Below are 26,903 nucleotides of genomic sequence, written 5' to 3' on the forward strand. Positions count from 1 at the left end.
GGGGAGTTATGCTACGCTCTGCTGCACCCACAACACCAGCCTTAGCGGTCTGCCCTGTAGCGGCGGTTCACTCTGACCGCAATCCACGGGTGGCGTAGTCGGACATTTAAACATCAAAACCACATAAATAGTTCCGCCACTGGTTTGACCGCCCTGAGCCACGGAACCGGATCGCCGCCACGAAGACTACAACCACCAGCATCCACCAAAAAGGGTCCGGCTCCGGGTGTCCCAAGGCCCAGGGGGTGCGTCAGAACATTTTCATCACCTTTCACAATCACCAATGGGACAAGGCAGGGATGTCCTCTGTCCCTTCTCTTATACATCCTAGTGACGGAGCACCTGCTCTCATCAATTCGCCATAACCCCAATATTAGGTGGATTGAGGTGGGAGGCACCGAGTACAAGTGCTCTCTATTTGCTGATGATGTCCTAGTATATATCACTCAATCACATATATCCATCCCTGCTGTTATGGCTGAAATAGATCACTTTGTTACATGGTAAAATTTTAAAATCAATGCAGCGAAGTCTGAGGCCCTCGATGTCTCCCTCCCTAAATCCATATAGGATTCCATCCAGTCCAACTTTCCCTTTGCCTGGCCCTCACAGGGTATCAAATACTTAGGAATTCCTATTCATAGAGACCTCTCCCATCTATGTTATCTTAATTTTGGGCCCTTTATTGAACAATTCCATACAGACCACGGTTGGCAAGTTAGAACTGTAAGATTCACTACGTGAACCACTGGTGTTTTGTGGAAAAGCACATGTACACCGCGTTCCAAATTATTATGCAAAAAGTGTTTAGGAGTGATAAGGGAAGAATTTGTTTGTTTGTCAGTTAAACTCATTGATGGTGATGTGTGTCAGGGCTCTTTATATCACTGTAAGCAATTGCAGACACCTGTGCTAATTAGTTTGGCAGGTGTGTCCAATAAAGGCAAGACTACTTAAGAAGGCTCTCTCACATTATTAAGCAGCCTACATTTTCTGACAAAATGGGAAAGAAAAAGGATGTGTCGGCTGCTGAGAAGCAACAAATTGTGGAGTGTTTAGGTCAAGGCATGACTACAATCAACATTGTGCGATGATCAGGATGAAGTGTCTTGGCAATCAAGAAGTATGTAGCTGATTCACAGTACACACGTGTGCGTGCTGATAAGGGCAAATTGAGGACTCTTTCCTACAGGCAATTACGTCAGGTTGAAAGAGCAGCGGCAAAAAAGCCTTGTCATAGCAGCAGACAAGTTTTTGAAGCTGCTTGTGCCTCCAACGTCCCCCGAACAACAAGATGCAGGGTCCTTCAGAGGTTTGCAGCTGTGCATACGCCATCCTGTCGACCTCCTCTATCCACTTCACACAAGCAGAAACGGCTCCAGTGGGCCAAACATTACATGAAGACTGATTTCAAAACTGTTTTGTTCACGGATGAGTGCCGTGCAGCGCTCGATGGTCCAGATGAATGGAGTGGAGGATGGCTGGTTGATGGACACCCCACGCAAACACGGCTACAGCGCCAACAAGGAGGAGGTGGAGTAATGTTTTGGGCTGGAATCATGGGGAGAGAGATTGTCGGCCCCTTTAGGATCCCTGAAGGCGCTAAAGATGAACTCCATAATGTATGTGGATTTTCTCAAACAGCACTTCCTGCCATGGTTCAAGAAGAAGAACCGTGTATTTCACAGCAAGATCATTTTTCTGCATGATAATGCACCATCTCATGCTGCACATAAAACATCTGCATCTCTGGCTGATATGGGCATAAAAGGGGACAAACTTATGGTGTGACCCCCATGCTCCCCTGACCTCTACCTCATTCAGAACCTTTGGAGCATCATTAAAAGGAGTGTCTATGATGGCGGGAGGCAGTTCACATCTAAGCAACAGCTCTGGGAGGGTATTCTGTCCTCATGCAAAACAATTGAAGCAGAAACCATCCAAAACCTGACAAATTCAATGGACGAGAGAGTTCAGAAGCTCCTTTCGAACAAGGGGTCCTATGTGAAAATGTAACATCACCTAGAATAAAGTTTTGAGTTGAAAACTGTTTGATTTCAGTTTCTAACAACCTGCTAATGCTTATAATTTCAAAAATGACAATTTTTTTGGTCTTTATTAAAATGAAAAGGTTGATCGAAAAGTTTGGGGGATCTAAGAGTGTGGCAACCCAGTAGTCATGATTACTTCGAATTCTGACAATATGAGGGTCATGCTGCAGGTAGTGCAGCAAGAAGGCACTTATGTGTCTTGCGCATCTCGGAGCCCCAAAATTATTTTCCGGGCTAGATGCAGCTAAAAATTATTTTTAATTTTAAATCTGGTGAAGCTTATTATAGATGGCCTAATAGGATCAGTGCTGCACACTGCTACAAAGCCCAAATTATTTTCCAGTCAAGATACAGATAAACATGATTAGTAATTTGAAAGCTTAAAACGGTTGGTAGGGTGATTTTAACCAATCATCAAGCTTTTACTCTCCCCAGGATGACACAGGGGTAGAAAAGTCGTTTCGGATCCATGATTTGTTCATCTTTATGAACGTGAGTCTGTCTACATTATCAGTGGAGAGCCGCGTGCGCTTATCTGTCAGCACACCACCAGCAGCGCTGAACACACGTTCAGACAGAACGCTGGCTGCGGGGCATGACAAGATCTCCAAGGCGTAAGTGGCTAGCTCCGGCCATTTATCCAGATTGGAAGCCCAAAAAGAGCAAGGGTCCAGTGACACAGTCGTGGCTTCAATGTTTACTTGGAGATACTCCTGTACCATCGTCTCTAGGCGTTGACTATGTGTCAGACTTCTTGTCTCCTGTGGCCTTGCAAAGGATGGGCTAAAAAAGTGGTGAAATGATTCCGCAAAATTGATGTTACCAGCAGATACTGTGGTTCTGTTACGGTTTGAGTGCTGAACACTTGACGGTCCCACGGTTGGCAAGTTGGAACTGTGAGATTCACTACGTGCACCACTGGTATTTTGTGGAAAAGCACATGTAAGATTCTGCAACAGTCTCTGCTGATACTCCTGCATGCGTGCATCCCTTTCTATGGCAGGAATTATTTCTGCAAATTTACTTTTGTACCGGGGATCTAACTGTGTGGCAACCCAGTAGTCAGGATTATTTCTAATTCTCACAATTCGAGGGTCATGTTGCAGGTAGTGCAGCAAGAAGGCACTCATGTGTGTTGCGCATCCAGTAGCACCAAGTCCCTGTTGTGTTGGTGGCGAGGTAACAATCATGCTTCCTTCCTCTGTCCTCTCCCCCCAACCTCGCACAACAGAAATGTGATCAAGGTCTCCCTCATCTGATGAGTCTTCCATCAGTTCGTCCTCCACTTCTTCCTGGGCTCCTGCACCTTCCTCACTAGTTTGGCTGCTACCATGCGCCCTGGTTAAACCATCTCCCCCACCCTCACATGCCTGCCGCCTTGGTGCTGCCGACCGTCTGGACCTTGCAGATGTTAGCCCTTCCGCATACAACTCCTCCTCCTCTACTTCCTCCACCTCCTCTTGTGCCACCACCTGACTCCGAATTCTGTTTAACATGTGCTCCAGCATGTAAATCACCGGAATAGTCATGCTGATAATGGCATCGTCAGCACTAAACATCTTCGTCGCCATTTCAAAACTGTGCAGAAGGGTGCATAGGTCCCTGATCTGAGACCACTCCTCCAGCGTGATTTGCCCCACCTCTGAATCTCGTTGGCCCAGGCTATACGTCAGAACGTATTGCACCAGGGCTTGTCGGTGCTGCCACAGTCGCTGCAACATGTGCAGAGTTGAATTCCACCGGGTAGGCACATCGCATTTTAGCCGGTGAAGTGGCAGGCCCAACGACTTCTGTAGAGATGTAAGTCGCTGAGCTGCGGGATGCGAACGGCGGAAGTGAGCACACAGCGACCGTGCCCTCTGCAGAAGGCCATCTAGTCTGGGATAGTGGGCTAAAAATTGCTGGACAACCAGGTTCAACACGTGAGCCATACAAGGCACGTGTGTGACATTGCCCCGGCGAAGGGCCGCACCCAGGTTTGCAGCATTGTCGCACACGGCCTTCCCTGGTTTCAGGTCCAGTGGAGACAACCATTCATGAAATTGGTTCTCCAGAGCTGACCACAACTCCTCAGCTGTGTGACTCACATTTCCCAGACATTTCAATGTAAAAACCGCCTGATGACGTTGAGCCCTACTGCCAGCATAGTAAGGAGGTGTGCAGGATCCCTTCTGCGCAGTTAGAAAGCTTGTGGCATGACCAGACAGGCTTTGGGTGCAGGTGGAAGACCGAGAGGAGGTTGAGGAGGCAGAAGCAGTGGAGGAACTTTGACATAAAGAGGATTGACGCACAACTCGTGGGGACGGCAAGACTTGGACAGCAGCCCCTTGTCCTGCTGTCACCATAGTTACCCAGTGCCCAGTCAGCGACATGTAACGCCCCTGTCCATGCCTACTCGTCCAAGTGTCTGTGGTGAAATGCACCCTGTCACACACAGAGTTTCTCAAAGAAGCGGTGATGTTGTGTGCGACATGCTGGTGGAGCGCAGGCACACCTTTCTTTGAGAAGTAGTGGCGACTGGGCATCTGGTACTGGGGCACTGCGACGGACATAAGGTCTCGAAAATCCTCTGTGTCCACCAGGGGGAAAGGCAGCATTTCTGTAGCCAAGAGCTTGCAGATGGTGAAATTCAACCTCTTAGCTTTCTCATGGCTAGGAGGAAATGGTCTTTTACTTGTCCACATCTGAGGGACCGAGGGCTGGCTATTGTGCTTAGACGGGGTTGATAAGGGTGTCCCCGGCAAACTGCCGGTCTGTGAGGAAGATGCAGGCGGACATGTTAGGTTGCCTTGATCCAAAGGTGGTGCTATCGATGTCGGACAGCGCTCAAGACCAGCTGGTGTTACCACCTCCAAAGAAAATGATGACCTGCCAATCACGCTGGCTGTTGCGGGTAAAGAGGTGGCAGGTCTGCGCCCCAAAACAGGTGTGACTGCTGTCCCCCCAGTCACAGAGGATGAAGAGGCCGCGGATGCACAAGATATGGCAGACGGTGGTTGGCCCGGCCGGCTAGACCGCATTGTAGCACACTGAGCTTCCCACTGCAACTTATGCTTCATGTCCATGTGCCGGTTCATGCATGAAGTACTCAAACTATGTATTTTTTGGCCTCTACTTAGCTTTTGCTGACAAATGTTACAGATAACACGAGTTGGGTCATCTTTATCGATCTGAAAAAATGCCCAGGCTATGCAAGGCTTAGCACCCATGCGACCTGAAGAGCCACCACGACTTGTGGTGAGAGGCAGAGTTGTGTTTGAGGATGCAGTTGTTGACGTGCTTCCAGTACTACGTCTCTGTCCAGGAAGGCGCAACCTGACCTCGTCGTCACTAGCATCTTCCTCCACCTCCTCTGCTGACCTCATCTCTTGGCTGACTGTGGGTTGACAGTAAGTGGGATCTCCGACCTCATCATCATCACCCTGTGCGTTATCACACCCGTCGTCCTCAGAGCCAACCTGTTCCTGCCCTGACAAAAAACTAAAGTTGTCGCTCCAATCAGGTATTTGAGTCTTATCATCGTCTTCCTCATTGTCTCCACCAACAGGAGTTACAGTTTGGGAATGAGGGTCTACATTATGGTCAGAACCTTCTGCGTCTGGTCCTGGATCCGACTCATAAAGATTCTGGGCATCAGTGCAGATCATTTCCTCGTCTGGATTCACAGAAGCGCTGGAGTCGACCTCTGATTCCCAGGCTATAGTATGAGTAAACAGCTCTGCAGACTCAACCATCTGTTCTACCTCATACTCAGACGGGCAGCTGGAGATTTGGGAGCTGTGAGGAAGCAAGTGCGATTTGGGTGACACCTTTGAGGACTGGAGTATTTGTGATGTTGAAGTTGATGTGGAGGAGAGCCCACTTAAAGGAGCACTTGATATCCGTTGAAGCACCTGCTGTTTTTGTGCCTCATCTGGAATTTGTAGCGATTGGCGTGGCCGTAAGAAAGGGATCTTATCACATTGTCCGCTAAAAGAAGTAGACATTTTAGTTTGGCTGGAAGATGGTCTTTCTTCTGCACCTACCCCACGGACACAACCTTTTTTCCCCTTCCCAACACGCCTATTCCCCTTTCCACCAGCAGCAGGCCTTTTTCCACTCATTTTGGTGGTTAACTAATTCACAACTCTGGAGTTGTTTGCACAAAAAAACAATGGATGGTAACCGAGCAGAGCTGAGTGGCCAAACTGTGGTATTAGGCCAAAACTATTGGCTGGGTTAGATGCAGAAAAAAATTATTTTTAATTTGCAACCTGATGGAGGTCAGTATAGATGGACTAATAGACCAAGTCCCACACACCGCTAGAAGCCCAAATATTTTTTCAGAGCTAGATGCAGAAAATTTTTTTATTCAATTTGCAACCTGATGGAGGTCAGTATAGATGGACTAATAGACCAAGTCCCACACACTGCTAGAAGCCCAAATATTTTTTCAGAGCTAGATGCAGAAAAAAATTATTTTTAATTTGCAACCTGATGGAGGTCAGTATAGATGGACTAATAGACCAAGTCCCACACACTGCTAGAAGCCCAAATATTTTTTCAGAGCTAGATGCAGAAAATTTTTTTATTCAATTTGCAACCTGATGGAGGTCAGTATAGATGGACTAATAGACCAAGTCCCACACACTGCTAGAAGCCCAAATATTTTTTCAGAGCTAGATGCAGAAAAAAATTATTTTTAATTTGCAACCTGATGGAGGTCAGTATAGATGGACTAACAGACCAAGTCCCACACACCGCTAGAAGCCCAAATATTTTTTCAGAGCTAGATGCAGAAAATTTTTTTATTCAATTTGCAACCTGATGGAGGTCAGTATAGATGGACTAATAGACCAAGTCCCACACACTGCTAGAAGCCCAAATATTTTTTCAGAGCTAGATGCAGAAAAAAATTATTTTTAATTTGCAACCTGATGGAGGTCAGTATAGATGGACTAATAGACCAAGTCCCACACACCGCTAGAAGCCCAAATATTTTTTCAGAGCTAGATGCAGAAATTTTTTTTATTCAATTTGCAACCTGATGGAGGTCAGTATAGATGGACTAATAGACCAAGTCCCACACACTGCTAGAAGCCCAAATATTTTTTCAGAGCTAGATGCAGAAAAAAATTATTTTTAATTTGCAACCTGATGGAGGTCAGTATAGATGGACTAATAGACCAAGTCCCACACACCGCTAGAAGCCCAAATATTTTTTCAGAGCTAGATGCAGAAAAAAATGATATTCAATTTGCAACCTGCTGGACGTCAGTATAGAAGGACTAATAGAACAAGTCCCACACACTGCTAGAAGCCCAAATATTTTTTCAGAGCTAAATGAAGAAAAAAATTATTTTTAATTTGCAACCTGATGGAGGTCAGTATAGATGGACTAATAGACCAAGTCCCACACACTGCTAGAAGCCCAAATATTTTTTCAGAGCTAGATGCAGAAAAAAATTATTTTTAATTTGCAACCTGATGGAGGTCAGTATAGATGGACTAATAGAACAAGTCCCACACGCTGCTAGAAGCCCAAATATTTTTTCAGAGATAAATGAAGAAAAAAATAATTTTTAATTTGCAACCTGATGGAGGTCAGTATAGATGGACTAATAGACCAAGTCCCACACACTGCTAGAAGCCCAAATATTTTTTCAGAGCTAGATGCAGAAAAAAATTATTTTTAATTTGCAACCTGATGGAGGTCAGTATAGATGGACTAATAGACCAAGTCCCACACACTGCTAGAAGCCCAAATATTTTTTCAGAGCTAGATGCAGAAAAAAATTATTTTTAATTTGCAACCTGATGGAGGTCAGTATAGATGGACTAATAGAACAAGTCCCACACGCTGCTAGAAGCCCAAATATTTTTTCAGAGATAAATGAAGAAAAAAATTATTTTTAATTTGCAACCTGATGGAGGTCAGTATAGATGGACTAATAGACCAAGTCCCACACACTGCTAGAAGCCCAAATATTTTTTCAGAGCTAGATGCAGAAAAAAATTATTTTTAATTTGCAACCTGATGGAGGTCAGTATAGATGGACTAATAGACCAAGTCCCACACACCGCTAGAAGCCCAAATATTTTTTCAGAGCTAGATGCAGAAAAAAATTATATTCAGTTTGCAACCTGATGGAGGTCAGTATAGATGGACTAATAGAATGATGCTATGCCCAAAAGATTTTACTTCACTAGGTGCAGTAAAAAAATTGGTATTCTATACACAGGTGGTATATCTTGCAACACAGATAGGCTACTCCACTGACTAACACACTCTGCAATAGGCCAAAAAGGATTAGCTTTGCTAGATTCAGCCAAATGCTGTGAAAAAAACTTGCACAGCACTGGCACAGACCTGCCTGGCAAAAACTGATAGGAACTGATGTAACCTAGTCCTGAAAAGGACTCCAATTACAATTAGTCTTTACTCCCACAATCTATCTATTTAAGAGCACAGACCTGCCTGATAAAAGTCGTAGGAAATGCTGTAACCTAGTCCTTAAAAGGACTGCAATCACAACTATTCCCTACTCCCAAGCTATCTGTATATTTGTGCGAAAATTGGCTTGAAATTAACAAGGTATAGCGCACACAGCAACAGCGGTGCCGTCTAACACGCAGCTGCAGCAGTGAGAAAATGGTGGCGACGGGGAAAATGGCTTGGTCTTATAGGGCAAGGACATGTGACATACACTGCCAATCACACATGCCCTTGCTTGTGTGAAAAAAAGCACTTCGCTCCGTGTGTGCGCTGCTGATAGGCTGACAGATTGCACCTCCCCACTGAAAATGCGGGAAAGAGAAAAAAAAATGGAGATCTTCATTGTTCCTGCAGAGATCCATCCCCTGCCCCTCCCCCCGCCCCGCTGTACACTCAAACTGCGTATTAACATTAATTTTCATCATTACTGAGAAAAAATCCAGTTATGATTTTGGTGCACGAACAGTTATCGAACATAACCTCGAACAGCCGAATTTTTCTCAAATTGTTCGTGTTCGCCGAACGGCTCGAACACCGCCCAAAACAGCTCGAATTTGAGATTGGCGAACAGTTCGAGTAGAACAACGCTCATCTCTACTCTGGATACAGCTGAATTTCACTGCAAAAAATTACAAGCTGCTGAGATGTGGCCTGCTTTATCACATTAGTAACAGAATTATTATAAATTTTTTGTTACTGCAGACGAGCTCTGGATACAGCTGAATTTCATCCCCAGAAAATTAAAAGCTGAGATGTGGCCTGCTGTATCACGTTCGTAACAGAAAAAAAATGATTTTTTTTTAACTGTGGATGAGCTCTGGATACAGCTGAATTTCAACGCCAGAAAATGGCAAGCTGAAATGTGGCCTGCTGTATCACATTAGTAACAGGAGTTGTTGTTTTTTTTTTTTTTTTTTACTGCGGAGGAGCTCTGGATACAGCTGAATTTCACTGCCAGAAAATTAAAAGCTGAGATGTGGCCTGCTGTATCACATTAGTAGCAGAATTTTTTTTTTTATTGTAGACTAGCTCTGGATACAGCTGAATTTCACTGGCAGAAAATTACAAGCTGAGCAAGCTGAGATGTGACCTGCTGTGTCACATTAGTAATAGAAAATATAGAAAAATATTTAGATTTGAGAATCCTCAGTGGTTGATACCTTTTAATGACTAACTGAAAATATGGTAGCAAATTGCAAGCTTTTGAGACTACTAAAAAAAATAGATTTATTTTTACTTTGGATGAGCTCTGGATACAGCTGAATTTCATCGCCAGAAAATGGTAAACTGAGATGTGGACTGCTGTATCACATTAGTAACAAATAAAAATGTATTTTTTTTTACTGTGGACGAGCTCTGGATACAGCTGAAGTTCACAACAAAAAAATTACAAGCTGAGATGTGGCCTGCTGTGTGTATCATGTCAGTAACAGAAGATATTTGATTTTTTTTTTCTGTGGATGAGCTCTGGATACAGCTGAATTTCACCACCAGAAAATTACAAGCTGAGATGTGGCATGCTGTATCACATTAGAAACAGAAAAAAATAGATTTCTTTTATTCTGGACAAGCCCTGGAGACAGCTGAATCTCTGCGCAAAAAAATTACTCGCTGAGACGGGGCCTGCTGTATGTATCATGGTAGTAACAGAAAAAATTTCTGTTTCAAATGTGTACTCCTGCATGGAGCACAATATCAACAGTGCGCAACAGAGTTCTATGCTGAAATGTGGCCTGCTGTCTCTGTCTGGACCACACTAATAGCAAAAGTGATCTGCTATTAGTGTTGATTTCATAGCCACAATAGATCCTATCTGACTTACAACCCCTGGCAAAAATTAGGGAATCACCGGGCTCGGAGGATGTTCATTCAGTTCTTTAATGTTGTTGAAAAAAAGCAGATCACAGACATGGCACAAAACTAAAGTCATTTCAAATGGCAACTTTAGGGCTTTAAGAAACACTAAAAGAAATCAAGATTAAAAATGGGTTACTCAGTAAGGGTAATTTTTTTCAGACCAAGCAGAGGTAAAAAATTATGGAATCACTCAATTCTGAGGAAAAAAATATGGAATCATGAAAAACAAACACACAAAAGAACACTCCAATACATCACTAGTATTTTGTTGCACCACCTCTGGCTTTAATAACAGCTTGCAGTCTCTGAGGCATGGACTTAATGAGTGGCAAACAGTACTCTTCATCAATCTGGCTCCAACTTTCTCTGATTGCTGTTGCCAGATCAGCTTTGCAGGTTGGAGCCTTGTCATGGACCATTTTCTTCAACTTCCACCAAAGATTTTCAATTGGATTGAGATCCAGACTATTTGCAGGCCATGACATTGACCTTATGTGACTTCTTTCAAGGAATGTTTTCACAGTTTTTGCTCTATGGCAGGATGTATTATCATCTTGAAAAATTATGTCATCATCCCCAAACATTCTTTCAATTGATAGGATAAGAAAACTGTTCAAAATATCAATGTAAACTTGGGCATTTATTGAAGATGTAATGACAGCCATCTCCCCAGTGCCTTTACCTGACATGCAGCCCCATATCATCAATGACTGGAAATTTGCATGTTCTCGTCATGCAGTCATCTTTATAAATCTCATTGGAACGGCACCAAACAAAAGTTCCAGCATCATCACCTTGCTTAATGCAGATTTGCGATTCATCACTGATTTTGACTTTTATCCAGTCATCCACAGTCCACGATTTCTTTTCCTTGGCCCATTTTAACCTTGTTTTTTTCTGTTTAGGTGTTAATGATGGCTTATGTTTATCTTTTCTGTATGTAAATCCCATTTCCTTTAGGTGGTTTCTTACAGTTCAGTCACAGACATTCACTCCAGTTTCCTCCCATTCTTTCCTCATTTGTTTTGTTGTGCATTTCCTGTTTTGGAGACATATTGCTTTAAGTTTCCGGTCTTGACGCTTTGATGTCTTCCTTGGTCTACCAGTATGTTTGTCTTTAACAACCTTCCGATGTTGTTTGTATTTGGTCCACATTTTAGACACAGCTGACTGTGAACAACCAACATCTTTTGCAACATTGCGTGATGAATTACCTTCTTTTAAGAGTTTGATAATCCTCTCCTTTGTTTCAATTGACATCTCTCATGTTGGAGCCATGATTCATGTCAGGCCACTTGGTGCAACAGCTCTCTAAGGTGTGATCACTCCTTTCTAGAAGCAGACTAATGAGCAGATCTAATTTGATGCAGGTGTTAGTTTTGGAAATGAAAATTTACAGGGTGATTCCATAATTTTTTCCTTAGAATTGAGTGATTCCATATTTTTTTCCATCTGCTTGGTCTGAAAAAAATTACCCTTACTGAGTACCACATTTTTAATCTTGATTTCTTTTAGTGTTTCTTAACCCCTTCCCGACCCGTGTCACAGCGTCTGTGACATGGAAATCGATGCGTTCCCGACCCATGTCACAGCGTCTGTGACATGGAGGGATCGCGCCCCTGCAGCGCGTGCGAGCGGGGTCACTCAAGTTACAGTTGCTGATGCAACTAGACAACCTGTAGTTGACCACACGGCGGGTGGATTAATCTCCCGTGCCTAGGACCCCTCCGATTGGCAGTTTCACTTTCACTTTAGTGAAACTTCCAATCGGAATGAATTAAATATTTCACCAATGGAAATTGGTGAAATATTTACAATCTGGGCATGGCCTGATGCATATAGCATCATCCATTGGCTGGGGGGTGTCACCTCTGCCCCCCCCAGATCTGATTGGGGCTAGTGTCCATGTGACGCTAGCCCTCCAATCAGATGTGGTGGGGGTTATTTACAATGGCTGACCAAGCTCCCCAGCTTCATCCCATCCGTGGAAGCTGAGGAGCTTGGTCACCCGTCGATCTGGTGCCGCCAACGCCATCGCTGATCCGCCGCCGCCAGTAAATATTTACCCCCTTGTCCGACTCCAGCCCCTACTTAGCCCCCAACCCCCCCTCCAACCCCCTCCACCTCAGTCCAATTTCCTACCGCTCCCTCCGCTCCCTCTCCCACGTCTTCATCAACCGGCTGGTGCTCTCCTTCTGCCATCCGATGTAAGGTGATTACAGGCAACAGCAGGCTCACTGTAAATCCCTTGCGCCTGTGATCACCCACCATCCCTCCCAGTGATCATCCCCCCATCCCCAGTGATCACCCCCACCAACCCAGAGATCACCCCCCCTGCTGTTGCCGGCCTCCTGCCCCCCTTTCTGCCCCCTACTGCCCCAGTGATCACCCCCCTGCTGCTGTTACTGCAGGATTCCAGCCCCCCTTTCTGCCCCCTCCTACGCCTGACCGCCCCCTCCTGCGCCCCGTGTGCCTGAGCACGCCCCGTGTGCCTGAGCGCACCCCGTGTGCCTGAGTGCGCCCCCTCCTGCGCCCCGTGTGCCTGAGTGTGCCCCCTCCTGCGCCCCGTGTGCCTGAGCACGCCCCGTGTGCCTGAGTGCGCCCCCTCCTGCACCCCGTGTGCCTGAGTGTGCACCGTGTGCCTGAGCACGCCCCTCCTGTGCCCTGTGTGCCTGAGTGCGCCCCCTCCTGAGCCCCGTGTGCCTGAGCGTGCCCCGTGTGCCTGAGTGCGCCCCCTCCTGTGCCCCGTGTGCCTGAGTGCACCCCCTCCTGCGCCCCGTGTGCCTGAGCACGCCCCGTGTGCCTGAGCGCGCCCAGTGTGCCTGAGTGCACCCCCTCCTGCGCCCCATGTGCCTGAGTGCGCCCCTCCTGCGCCCCGTGTGCCTGAGCGCGCCCCATCCTGCGCCCCGTGTTCCTGAGTGCATCCCCTACACCTGACAGTCCCCACACGTGATTGAAGAAGTTTACACCAAGCACTCACACATACACACACGTACACTCACACTATAATAAGGTTTTGATTTTTTTTTTTTTTTTTTTACACACGCACACAAAATGTCCCGCCCGACCCGCTCATCCCAGTCTAGGGCGTACACAGCTGAGGAGGCATATTCCATTATTGCCTCTGAAGCTGATAGTGAGGGAGAGGACCCCACTTTCCTCTATTCCTCCCATTCTTCCTCCTCCAGTGACACCGAGCCGGCACCAAGACGACGTCAGAGGTCAATACTTCGTCCGGAGGCCGTGGAAGAAGACCCACAGCCATCTGTGAGTAACCCTCAACCTGGTAGTAGTCATGCCCAACCTAGCACCAGGGCCCCCGTGTGGACCCCCGTCCCTGAAAATTACACTCCACGGATTCCTGATTTCCTTCCCCAATCAGGAATCCAGTTTGAGACAGCAAACCTCAGCGAAATAGACTTTTTCAAAGTCTATTTCTCTGAGGCCATTGTCAGTCTCATGGTGGAGCAGACGAATATCTACGCCCAACAATTTTTGGCTGCAAACCAAATTCAATGTTTTCTACTTGGAGTCCCGTTGACTCAGTAGAAATGTTGAAATATTGGGGACTGGTACTTCACATGGAGATTGTGAAGAAACTAGAAATCCGCCAATACTGGAGTACCAATATTTTATATCAAACTCCAGTATTCGGAATGGTGATGACCCGCAAAAGATTTGAGGTCATTCACAAATTTTTACATTTCCGGGATAATGCGGACAGCCTTCCCCGCGATGACCCGAATTTTGACAGACTGTTCAAAATTCGTCCGGTCATCGAACGCTTCAGCAACAAGTTTGTTGAAGTGTACGTTCCCAAAAGGGAAATTTCTATGGATGAATCCCTCATCCACTTCAAAGGGAGGCTTCAATTCTGACAATACCTGCCCAGTAAGAGGGCCAGGTACAGAATAAAACTCTACAAGCTGTGCGAGAGTGCCTCAGGGTACACTCACAGCTTTAGAGTGTACGAAGGAAAGGATTCGAGGATCCAGCCCCCAGAATGTCCACCTGCTCTGAAGGTGAGTGGGAAAATAGTGTGGGATTTGATCCGCCCATTGCTTGATAAAGGTTACCATCTATACGTTGATAACTTTTACACAAGCATTCCACTATTTCAGTCCCTCTCTGCCAGAACTACCACCACTTGCGGTACTGTGCGCAGAGCCCAGAGGGGTCTCCCTTTGACGCTAATTGAGCAGCCTCTCCCAAAGGGTGAGAGCTGAGCCCAATGTAGCGGCAACATGGTTGTGGTGAAGTTCAAAGACAAAAGGGACGTCTTTTTCTTGACCACAATCCATGGTCCTGGCACCACGGCCACCACCGTTAGAGGTACCCCAGCACCGGTCCACAAACCGGACTGTGCCCTGGGGTACAACAAGCACATGGGGGGAGTTGATCTTTCTGATCAAGTCCTCCAGCCCTACAGTGCCATGCAGAAGGCGAAGGTTTGGTATAAAAAACTGGCCGTGCACATCGTTCAAATGGCACTGTATAACGCATATGTGCTATCACGATGTGCAGGCCAGACCACCAACACCTTCCTCAACTTCCAGGAGGCGGTGATAAATGCCCTGATTTTTAGAGGTGAATAAGAAGCGGGCCCCAGCACCCCTGGAACTCGAGTCTCCCGTGTGGTACCAGGGCAACATTTTCCCGGTGAGGTCACAGTAAGAAAAAGGTGCCGGGTCTGCCATAAAAGGGGGATAAGAAAGGTCACCCATTTCCAATGTGAAACGTGTCCTGACAAACCGGGACTGTGTTTGAATGAATGCTTCAAAATTCATCACATGTCCCCGGACTAAACACATCCTGACCTTCACTACAGAACTCACCCACAGTAGCATGACATACACAACATCACACACACACAACAACCTCACGTACACTACAACACACACACCAACCTATGTCATGTTGGTGTGTGTGTTGTAGTGTATGTGAGGTGGTTTGTGTGTGTGTGGTGTATACACTACACTATACCACACCGCACACCAACCTGACATACACTACACAATTTGTGAAGCACCTGGGGGTGCTCACTATGCATCTAGATAAGTTTCCTGGGGGGTCTAGTTTCCAAAATGGGGTCACTTGTGGGGGAGCTCCAATGTTTAGGCACACAGGGGCTCTCCAAATCGACATGGTGTCCTCTAACAAATTGGAACCATGTCACGTTTGGAGAGCCCCTGTGTGCCTAAACATTAGAGCTCCCCCACAAGTGACCCCATTTTGGAAACTAGACCCCCCAGGGAACTTATCTAGATGGGTGGTGAGCAATTTGAACCCCCAGGTGCTTCACAAATTAATCCGTAAAAATGAAAAAAGAAAATTTTTCTGGAAATTTTTTTTTTTCATTTTTCTGAATCAATTTGTGCAGCACCTGGGGGTTCACAATGCTCACCACCCGTCTAGATAAGTTCCCTGGGGGGTCTAGTTTCCAAAATGGGGTCACTTGTGGGGGAGCTCCAATGTTTATGCACACAGGGGCTCTCCAAATGCGACATGGTGTCCTCTAACAAATTGAATGGAAAATCAACTCAAATTGTTAGCGGACACCATGTTGCGTTTGGAGAGCCCCTGTGTGCCTAAACAATGGAGCTCCCCCACAAGTGACCCCATTTTGGAAACTAGATCCCCAGGGAACTTATCTAGATGCATAGTCAGCACTTTAAACCCCAAGGTGCTTCACAAAATGATGTGTGAAAACGAAAAAGTACTTTTTTTTTCACAAAAATTTCCTTTAAGCCTAAATTTTTTAATTTTCACATGGGTAAAAGGATAAAATGCATCCTAAATTTGTTGGGCTACTTCTCCTGAGTACACCGATACCTCATATGTGGTCATAAACCACTGTTTGGGTGCACGGCAGGGCTCAGAAGGGAAGGAGCGCCATTTCACTTTTTGAATGGAAAATTAGCTCCAAAAGTCAAATTGCGCTCCTTCCCTTCTGAGCCCTGCCGTGCACCCAAACAGTGGTTTATGACCACATATGAGGTATCGGTGTACTCAGAAGAAATTGCCCAACAAATTTTAGGATGCATTTTATCCTGTTACCCATGTGAAAATTAAAAAATTTAGGCTAAAAGAAAATTTTTGTTAGAAAAATTAAAATGTTCATTTTTTTCTTCCATGTTTCTTTAGTTCCTGTGATGCACCTGAAGAGTTAATAATCTTCTTGAATGTACTTTTGAGTAGCTTGAGGGGTGCAGTTTTTGGAATGGTGTCACATTTAGGTGTTTTCTGTCATGTACACCCCTCAAAGAGACTTCAAATGTGATGTGGTCACTAAAAAAAATGGTTTTGTCAATTTTGCTGGAAAAAAGATAAATTGCTGATGAACTTTGAACCCTTCAAACTTCCTACCAAAATTTTTTTTTTTTCCAAAATTGTGCTGATGTAAAGTAGACATGTGGGAATTGTTATTAATTAACTATTTTGTGTCACATCACTCTCTGGTTTAGCAGAATAAAAATTCAAAGTTTGAAAATTGTAAAATTTTCAACATTTTTGCCAAATTTTTGATTTTTTCACAAATAAATGCAAATATTATCGACCTAAATTTAATACTAACATGAAGCCCAATATGTCACGAAAAAACAATCGCAGAATCGCTAGGATCGTTGAAGTGTTCCAGAGTTTTTACTTCGTAAAGGGACACTGGTCAGCATTGACAAAAATGCCAAGGTCTTTAGGGTCAAAATAGGCTGGGTCCTGAAGGGGTTAAAGCCCTAAAGTTGCCATTTGAAATGACTTTAGTTTTGTGCCATGTCTGTGATATGCTTTTTATCAACAACATTAAACAACTGAATGAACATCCTCCGAGCCCGGTGATTCCATAATTTTTGCCAGGGGTTGTAGAAGCAACCACCTAGCTAACCATATCAAATCTCTCAGTATCAGGAGCAGCATCAGGAGCAGCCTCTCTGTGCTGGTACACTGACAAAATGGTGCTAAAACAAGATCTCCGTTCTTCATATGGAGAGGGATATGTGACTTCAGCAGCCAATGACAGAAGCCCTTGTGTCTGAACGTTGTGGATGCTTCATACGCCCTGATTGGCTTGCCGGAATCTGCACACATTAAGTTAAGAAAAAAAAATAAATAAGATAAACAGCCTGCTGCTACTCTGACCTCTTCCACCCCCTGCTCTCATCAAACACATCCCCCCGCTTATCAAACAGCACCACTACCCTAACCAAAGTCCTAATAAATATAGCAGTTGAAATCCGATTATTGTCCGCACTTTTGCCGAATTGGGACGATTTTCAGTAAAAATGCTCGAGTGCCCGATCCCGAATCCGAATGTGCAATGTTCGTGCCGTATTTTAAAAAAACTAATGTTTTCCGAACATGTTCGCTCTTTTCTATTGATGATCTATACTTGGTATAGGTCATCAATGTCTGATCGGTCTGGGTCCGCCACCCGGCATCCCCGCTGATCAGCTGTTCTCAGTGTCAGTGTTATTGATTACAATGCATTGAATGAAATATGCAGCTAAATTCACACCTATTTGAACAATAAAGCCCAAAACACTTTTTTGTATATCATTGGTGGGATTTGTATGTCGGCCACAAAACACAGTTTTTATGCTTTCTAGCTCTGCACCATAATTTTTATATACTATTGTATTTAAAAGGTATAAAAATACTTTAAGCAATTTGATTGTGACTTATTTGTAATCAATAACTGTTACTAAGCTGAATTGTAAAGTAGCCACCTGAAATCCAATTGAAAATGATAAGAAAATTAGCCAGCAACTTAATGTATCGGTTTCATGCCTCAGCTTTTTAATTAGGCATGAGAGCTTTTCTCACAATAAAATTTTCAAGAAAAATTACTTCAATGATTATACATAATAATTGTTGTCGCCATTACTTAGCTAGTTAATAGATCAAAACTGTTGATTGAACAAATTTTCCTATAGTTCAAATGAACATTGACAAAGCATATTCTTCCTTTATTTGATTATTTAATATAAGATTCATAGTCAAGATTTAACATACCATAGTCTAAGAGTATGTGCACACATAGTCTTTTCAGTGTTAAATGTTAAAGCGACAATGCTGTGCAAATTTTTCATCTTTCATCATCACTTTTAACAGCTACAGAATTCGGAAATTTTCGCATTGTTAAAAGAAATAATATGTTCATTCTTCTAGTGGCTTTTGAAGCCGCCCGCAGCTTATACTTGAAAGTACAGAGCAAATACATTGGTGAGGCACCTTCAGGAAGAACACCACCGACTTTCCTGAAGCAGCTTTGCCTTGGTAAACTCTTAAAGACGTCATATGCACATACCCCCTAAGAGTGTGTTCACATTGTTTTTTTGCTGAGTTTTTTTTTAGCCGAAACTCTATAAAAAAAACACAAGGAGTAGTTAGGGTAAAACTCTCTAACTCTGCTACCAAAACTTGTGGATTTTGAACTTCTTGTAGTTTTTGGAGTGTTTCAGCTCCAAAAAATCAGCAAAAACTCAAGGTAAACACACCGAAGGGATATGTGTACATGACATCTTCTTCAGGCACATTCTGCTGGAAATCCACTTTAAAAAACGCTGGAAAAATTGAATATTATTCACAGCAATGTCAAAATGACATTGCTATGTAAATGTTCTGCCTTATGTCACTTCTTTTATTGCTTCATGGTTTGGAAATAACTCTGCAGCAGTTAAAATAAGTTACATAGTAATTATTCCTTCATATTATAAAGTAAAAGACACTGGCAGCAGAGAAGCCACAGAAACTACAGCAGAACCGCTAGCGAGAGAAGCTTCTTATGGAAAATGACAGTCGGCAGCTTCACCTGAAAAGCTTGCTGGCTGCTCTGGAGTCTAAAATATGTAGTATACACATACTCAAAAGGCATGTGCATGTGGAGTGTTTTTGAGGCATTCCAAAATTACATGTTTTCTAGTGGGAGCTACTTCAGAAAACATTACTTATTTGGGGAGTGTGACGATACAGCATAAAATCTTAATAAGCCAGACAATTAGATTTGTTAAATCAAGAGAAATACTCTATTGTGTTTAAATTGTCTTGTACATGTTGTGTATTTCTAAAGACCAGACCAGTATTTGTCTAACCCTGATTACTGTCTCCTCTTGGTTAGGTGAACAATGTAGTTTGCTACTATGCTAATTACATGTTATACTAAGTTAGCTGAAAGTCTATTTACAATTGCCCCTGTCATACCAACTATGTAAATTGATTAGCTAAAACACTGATAGCTGAGCCATGTGAGTATTGCCCTGCACCTTTACCTCTGACATGTGACTAATGACCCTTGACCTGCGGATGTGTACTTAAAAAGGACATGTGATTCTGTAGCGGTGAGACTTGAAACATGGACAAAGACTTTAGAAAGAGAATGAGAGACATCCTTCAGGACAGTAGATGGATTGTGACGTGACCCCTAGGACCGTGGGGTACTCGCCACTGGGTCGGTCGGTTCCTTGGGATAGTCACAGGGGCGTGACCCGATCCGGGGCCCTGGGTGGTTAATAAAAAGGACAGTTTATTTAGGGGAAAAGTTTTGTGATGCCACCAGTGGTATGCAGCTATAGGTGGCCGCCGCTGCTGAAAGAGACCGTTGGGGCCGTTGGTGACGCAGCTGGGATGGATTTTCTCCCCACGGATAAAGTGGGGCCCCAGGGCTACCGGTATGGTTTATGTAGGGGATTGTGGATGTTGGGGTGCAGGACTGAGGGTGCAGATAATGACCAGATGACACAGGAATGGTGGTTTCCTCTACCTTTACTTGATGTTTGATGGTTCACTGGTAACAGAAGGTAATGGAGATCCGGGCAGCCTAGAAGCAATTTGGGATCCACCTCGCCAGGTGGGGTTGTAGGCCTTCCTTCTGCGCTGTCCTCTTTGGCCCTGCTGCCTAAAGCTATGCTGCGGCCCTCTTTCCTGAGTGATTGTTAAATCCTAGCCAGTATGGCAGCCAGTTCGAGCCTTTTACAGGTGTCCCTCCTTCGTGGCGGCTCCAGGCTCTAGTATGCTGAGCCGCCGGGTGTTTGGTGGGGCCAGGAGATCTGCAGTCTCCTGCCCTCCAGATTTAGCTGCCAGGACTTCAGTACCCGAGCAACCATGGACTACGGTGTCCGGTTTCTGGCGCTTTTCTCTGGGCCGAGCTATTCACTACGCTACTTGTGGACCTACATAGTACTGGTATACCAGATTGCCTTCTGCAAACTCCTATACTCACTATGGGACTGACAGATTCACTGCTAGCAGGGGGTAGATTCTCTCATTCCACTGCGGTTGTGGCATCTGTTGCTGGGGCCCTCTGGTCTCCCAGCTGTTCTAGAGTCTCTGCAGCTTCTGGTAAGGCTACTTGGGGAAAGGTAAGAACGGGTACCACGATTGCTTGGTTCACCTGCATCCAAGACTGGGGAAATTCTCCAAGGATGGTTTGGACCGTCTCTTCCACCTTTTCTGTGTGCTGGGGGCTGTTTTGGTCTTCCTCTTGGTGTCTCAATTGATCCTGGCATATCTTTAGGTGGTGTCTTGAGACTGTCGCCGAAGTCTCTCCTCCATCTTTACTGATGAGGCATACTTAGGTGTTGTCAAAATTTGAAGGTAAGACAGTGTATGGCTCAACCTCCCACTGATCGTCCAATTTGTGAACTTGTCTCTTCCTTTTGACTCCCTCTTCTCCAGGTGACAAGGGAACTGCTGGTGCATGCTGATTATAACTTCTTTCCTGCCTCTGTCTCGCCTGGGACAAACTTCTCTCTACACATTCTTGCACCTTGCAGTATTGTTGCTGCCGCTCCGTATCCCAGTCTGCATCTGGTGATGTTGTCTCAGGTGTTAAAACTCCCAAGTCAAAGTCAATGGGTAACTTGCCAGGTCTTGCCCTCATCAGGTAGGCGGGTGTACAGTTGGTGGAGTTCACCGGGATGTGGTTATATAGGTCTACCAAATCCGGTAACTTCTCTGGCCACAGGCTATGCTCTTCAAGGGGCAGCGTCTTCAACAGGTCTATTACTACCAGGTTCATTTTCTTGCATAACCTATTGGTCTGGGGATGATATGGTGTCATCCTTATTTTCTTGCAGCCGTACAAGTTACAGAATTCCTGAAACACTTCTGCTTCAAAGGCTGTGCCTTAGTCGGTAAGCATTTGTTCAGGGTAACCGTGCGGGCGACAAAAGTGTTGTTGAAATGCTTTGGCTGCCGTCTTAGCCGTCTGATCCCTCACTGGCACTACTATCAGGAACCGGAAGTAGTGGTCTACTATGGTGAGAGCGTAGACATAGCCTGACCGGCTTGGGGCTAGCTTCAAGTGGTCCAAGGTTACCAGTTCAAGTGGTTGTTTGGTGACTATGGACTGCAGGCGAGCCCTCTGGCTATCACAGTCTTTCCATCTCAGGTTGCATGGACCACATTCTTGACACCATCTCTCGATTGCTTTCCTCATGCCAAACCAGTAGAATCACTCGGGACTTCCAACTTCTTCCACCTGAAGTGTCCTGCTCCATCATGGTACGCCTCTAAGACCATTGGCGCATCCCGCTTCGGGACTACCACCTGCCAGACCAGTTTGTGTGTCCGGGAGTTGACGCTTCTCCGACACAGCTTTCCCTCATAGATGAACAGATTGCCCTTCTCCTTTCACAACTGGTGGGTCTCCTGTGGAGCATCTGGACCAGGGTGCGAGTCAGTTTGTGTCAGCAACTCCTTTACTAGGTGGACAGCAGGGTCGCTATCCTGCATCTCTGGCCACCCATGGTGGGGCAATGGGTTAAACGTGGCCTCTCTGTTGGTGGAGCGCTTGTCCCTCACACAGTGGGAGCACTGGGTCACCCCGGGACGATGGAAAGCTGGTAGCTCTATCTCCTCCAGCTCTTCCGAGTCTTCTCCCCAATCTGGCAAGTTGGGCATCCTGAACAGCGCATCAGTATTAGCGTTTTTATGCCCCGCCCGATACTTGATGGTAAACTCGTAATTGGACAGCCGGGCCATCCATCGCTGCTCCAGCGCACCTAGCTTTGCTGTTTCAAGGTGGGTCAGCGGATTATTGTCTGTGAAAATGGTAAAATTTACTAAGCCAGGTAGTGTTTGAAGCGCTTCGTTACTGCCCAGACTATGGCTAGAAACTCCAACTTAAAGGAACTATAGTTGTCAGGGTTCCTTTCCGTGGGCTAGAGCTTCCTGCTGGCGTAAACAATCACTTTCTCTCTGACTTGCTGGGACAGCACCAATCCCAATCTCACGTTGCTGGCATCCATATAGAGTATAAAGGATTGTCCATAGTCGGGATAGGCCAGGACTTTGTCTCCCTTAAAAGCCACCTTCAGCCGAGTGAAGGATTCTTCTTCTTTTTTACCCCACTCAAACGGAGGATTTGGGTTCTTGGCCTTCTTGGACTGGCCCACTCCGAGGTCCTGCATGGGTGCCGCTATCTTGGTGAAACCCTTGATGAATCACCTGTAGTAGCCTACCAGCCCGAGGAACTGCCGCACTTCCTTGATAGTGGAGGGTTTTGGCCAGTCCTTGATCACGGTGACTTTTTCAAGGTCTGGTGCTATACGTTCGGCGCTTACCACATGGCCTAGGTACTGCACCTTGGGCTTCAACAGGTGGCACTTGAATGGCTTTACTTTCAGGCCAAAACTGGATAAAGCCTCGAATACGTCGGCCAGGTGGTCTTCGCATGTCTTTGAGTAGACGATTACGTTGCCCAGGTACAGCAGAACGGTTTTGAAGTTTTTGTGTCCTAAGCAACACTCCATTAACCGCTGGAATGTTCCCGGGGCATTGCAGAGCCCGAATGGCATGCAGTTGAACTCGCAGAGGCCCATTGGTGTCGTAAACGTGGTCTTTTCTCTGTCCGCCTCTGCCACGGGAACCTGCCAATACCCATTGGTGAAATCTAAAGTGGAGAAATAGTTAGCTGATCCCAGTGCAGCTAATGATTCCTCAATTCTGGGTAATGGGTAGGCGTCCTTATGTGTAATGCGATCAATCTGCCTATAATCAACGCACATCCTCATTGTACCATCTTTCTTTCTAACGAGGGGGCTACAACTATCTCTGATCACCCCAGCCTCCTTCATCTCCCGTAACATTCCCTTGGCACATTGATAGTGAGCTGGGGGTACAGGCCGGTATCTCTCTTTAATTGGCGGATGATCTCCTGTGGGGATATGATGTTGAACCCCTTTTACCTGCCCAAAGTCTAGTGGGTGTTTGCTAAAGACTCGCCCATATTTTTGTACCACCCAGTACACCCCATGCTTTTGGTGCGAAGGGGTGGAGTCAGTGCCTACTTGTAGCTTCTGACACCAATCCTCCATCTGCCTCTTGGAGCCAATGTCCTCCGCATGTTCGGGCGGAGGAAAGGGTTCCACTGCCTTTATTGCGTTGTTACTGACAGTGAACAGCTTAGCAAGGGTGGCATACCAAGGTAAATGGACCTCTTTCTCCCCACAATTCAGGATGCAAATCGGTACTCGCCCCTTGCGGACATCAACTACCCCCCTTGGCCATCAAGATGGTGGGCCTACTATCAGAGTACACAGGTTCTACCAGGGCCTGATAATCTTCACCACTGAAACCTATTGCTGCCCGACACCATATTAACATTTCACTCCTAGGGGGTATTGCAATGGGGAATGGATCACTCACTCTGACACGGCCGACTTCTCCTCCAGACAGCTCTACCTGTGGTCTCTGCATCAGGGCTTTGATCTCCATATGCAGAACTCGCTGCTAATAAGAACTGGCAGTCTCTGCGACCTGTTGAAAAAAACAATAATTTCCCCAAGAGAATTCTCTATCACATTGGTGACTAAGGTTATCATAGGATGGTTTTATCGGCGATAAATATCTACAATAATCAACCCTTGTGATGGCAATTCTAACCCAACCTTTATGGTCACCTCTTTATACCCCACCTGAGGCAAGGGCTGACCATTGCTAGCAAAGATGTTAAAATGTTCATCTGGACTGCGGGTAATGTCGGAATCAGCCCAGTACCATTTAAAAAGTCTTACTCCTGGGGGTTGACCCTCTGCCCCAGGGGTTGCTCATTAAAATCGTAGAATCTTGTGATGTGCCGGCCTTTTGACAGCTGCGGCAGATGGGTTGTCCGTTTTGGTCGTAGCGATCACTGTCTCTTCCTCTGGTCGGTGGAATTCTTCTCTGCTGTCGCCACGGGACGTTATCTGGACTGGAAGCCAGCTGGATCCTTTCCTTTGGAGACACTTACATGGCCTGCACAGTTTTGGTTAGTGTAGCCACACTTTGGGTCAGCTCCTGGACCTGAAGGCGTAGGTCTGCAGAGGGGTCATTATCTAGGGTCTGCTCGTCAGCCTCCACAGGTGCCAGGGAAAAGGAAGCCGCCTCCTGGTGGTATGTGATAGCTGGGTGCCAGAGGGGTGCAGTGCCACTTGGGGTTGATTCTCGCAGCACCCGGATGGCCCGGTCTTTTAATTGCACAAAGTCTAGATCAGGGTTTTGCAGAGCCATAATGTGCAGCTCTGTCCAGTGAGTGTTAGACAGGAGCATCTCAATAAACTGTTCGGTTAGCAATCTGTCCTCTTCTCGCACACTGTCAGGGTTTACCTGTTTAATGGCCCGCAGCGCCTCCTGCAGGTTTAGAGCATAGTCCCGTACACTGTTCTGCACCCTTTGTTTGCACCTGTAAAACTTCATTTTAATCTCCGCTGCTGTGCGGGTGTCAAAGGTATCCTTCAACCTGGCCAGAATTTGCTTAACAGTTCTTTTGTCCCTGCCCGGCCAGGACTTCACCTCCTTCTGGGCTGCACTGATTAGCTAGCCTTTAAGGATGCTGAATTTTTGCTTCTCAGACAGGGGGTACACTTTGAACAAACTATGCAGTCTCTCCTCAAATTCGCTCAGGGTGTGCGACTCCCCTGAGTACTGAGGCAACCATGCCGCCCCTGGGATATACGGCATGGATAAAGGCATTACAATTGCTGCAGCTGTGCCCGCAGCTGGACCCTCTTCTAGGTTGGGCATCTTCCCCCCCCCCAGTGAACCTCAGCAAGGTCCTGGGTTTCTGCTGGCATACCAGTCTGCTGCTCTGCAGGCAAGAGGGATCGCTTACCCGGCGGTTCCAGATCGGGGGCCTTCTGCTTCCCCCCAGCTGACATCAAATGACGCGATTATACAGTTCAACAAAGTCTATGGCACACAGTGCCCTGTTATACCGAGCTACGACAATCCTGTTCATGATGCCAAAAATGATGCGCCCCCTAGGACCGTGGGATACTCGCCACCGGTCGGTTCCTTGGGATAGTCAAGGGTGCATGACCTTGTCCGGGGCCCTGGGCGTTCAATAAAAAGGACAGTTTATTTAGGGGAAAAGTTTTGTGATGCCACAAGTGGTATGCAGCTATAGGTGGCCGCCGCTGCTGAAACAGATCTCTGGGGCCTTTGGTGATGCAGATGGGATGGATTTGCTCCCCACAGGTAGAGCAAGGCCCCAGGGCTACCGGTACAGTTTATGTAGGGGATTGTGGATGTTGAGGTGCAGGACTGAGGGTGCAGATAATGACCAGACGACACAGGAATGGTGGTTTCCTCTACCTTTACTTGTTTGATGGTGCAGACCAGTGCACCATCAAACCAGGCCTTTCTTCTGCACTGTCCTCTTTGGCCCTGCTGCCTAAAGCTATGTTGCGGCCCTCTTTCCTGAGTGATCGTTAAATCTTAGCCAGTATGGCAGGCAGCTGGAGCCTTTTACAGGTGTCTCTACTTCGTGGCGGCTCCAGGCTCTAGTATGCTGCTGAGCCACCGGGTGTTTGGTGGGACCAGGAGACCTGCAGTCTCCTGCCCCCTGGATTTAGCTGCCAGGACTTCAGTACCCGAGCAACCATGAACTCCGATGTCCGGTTTCTGGCACTTTTCTCTGGGGCGAGCTTGATCACAGCTCCCCTCCCCAGGTTCTCCCTCGTCTTCCACTCGCTACCCTCCGTCCCCAACTGACTCTCCTCCGTCTCCAACTGACTCTCCTCCATCTCCAACTGACTCCCCTAACCCCCGCCTTTAGGCTCCAACTTAAATGGGAAGCTCCCGTGAAACCGGGTTAGAGCTCCCCCATCTGGTCTGGAGCCAGGAAAAGTGTTGGATGCTAGTGTTACCTGATAAGGGGACCCCTTCTTGCTTCCAGGCATGGCATCACCCACTGTGAGGGAGGCAATGCAAATAAGGCAACCAGACTCCTGGGTGCCACATTTATTTGGCGCTCCCCCTGGGGCCATGGAGTACTGGGCACCGGGCTGTCGATTCTTTTAGGGTAGTCACAGTGACGTGACCCGGTCCGTGGCCCCGGGCGGTCAATAACAGAGGGGAATAAAGTTTTGGGGATAAAGTTTTGTGACACCACCCGTGGTATGCAGCTATAGGTGGCCGCTACTGCTGTTCAGATCCACTGGTGCAGTTGGTGACACAGCAGAGACGGGTAGAGCTAGGCCCCAGGGCAGTTAAAGAGGTAACTGTGTTGTTTTTTTAGTGCAAGGCAGATGACGCAGCAATTAAGT

The sequence above is a fragment of the Phyllobates terribilis genome, unplaced genomic scaffold (assembly GCF_046119375.1).
Source record: "Phyllobates terribilis strain yellow unplaced genomic scaffold, ASM4611937v1 Scaffold_9__5_contigs__length_417890890, whole genome shotgun sequence".
Taxonomy (NCBI): domain Eukaryota; kingdom Metazoa; phylum Chordata; class Amphibia; order Anura; family Dendrobatidae; genus Phyllobates; species Phyllobates terribilis.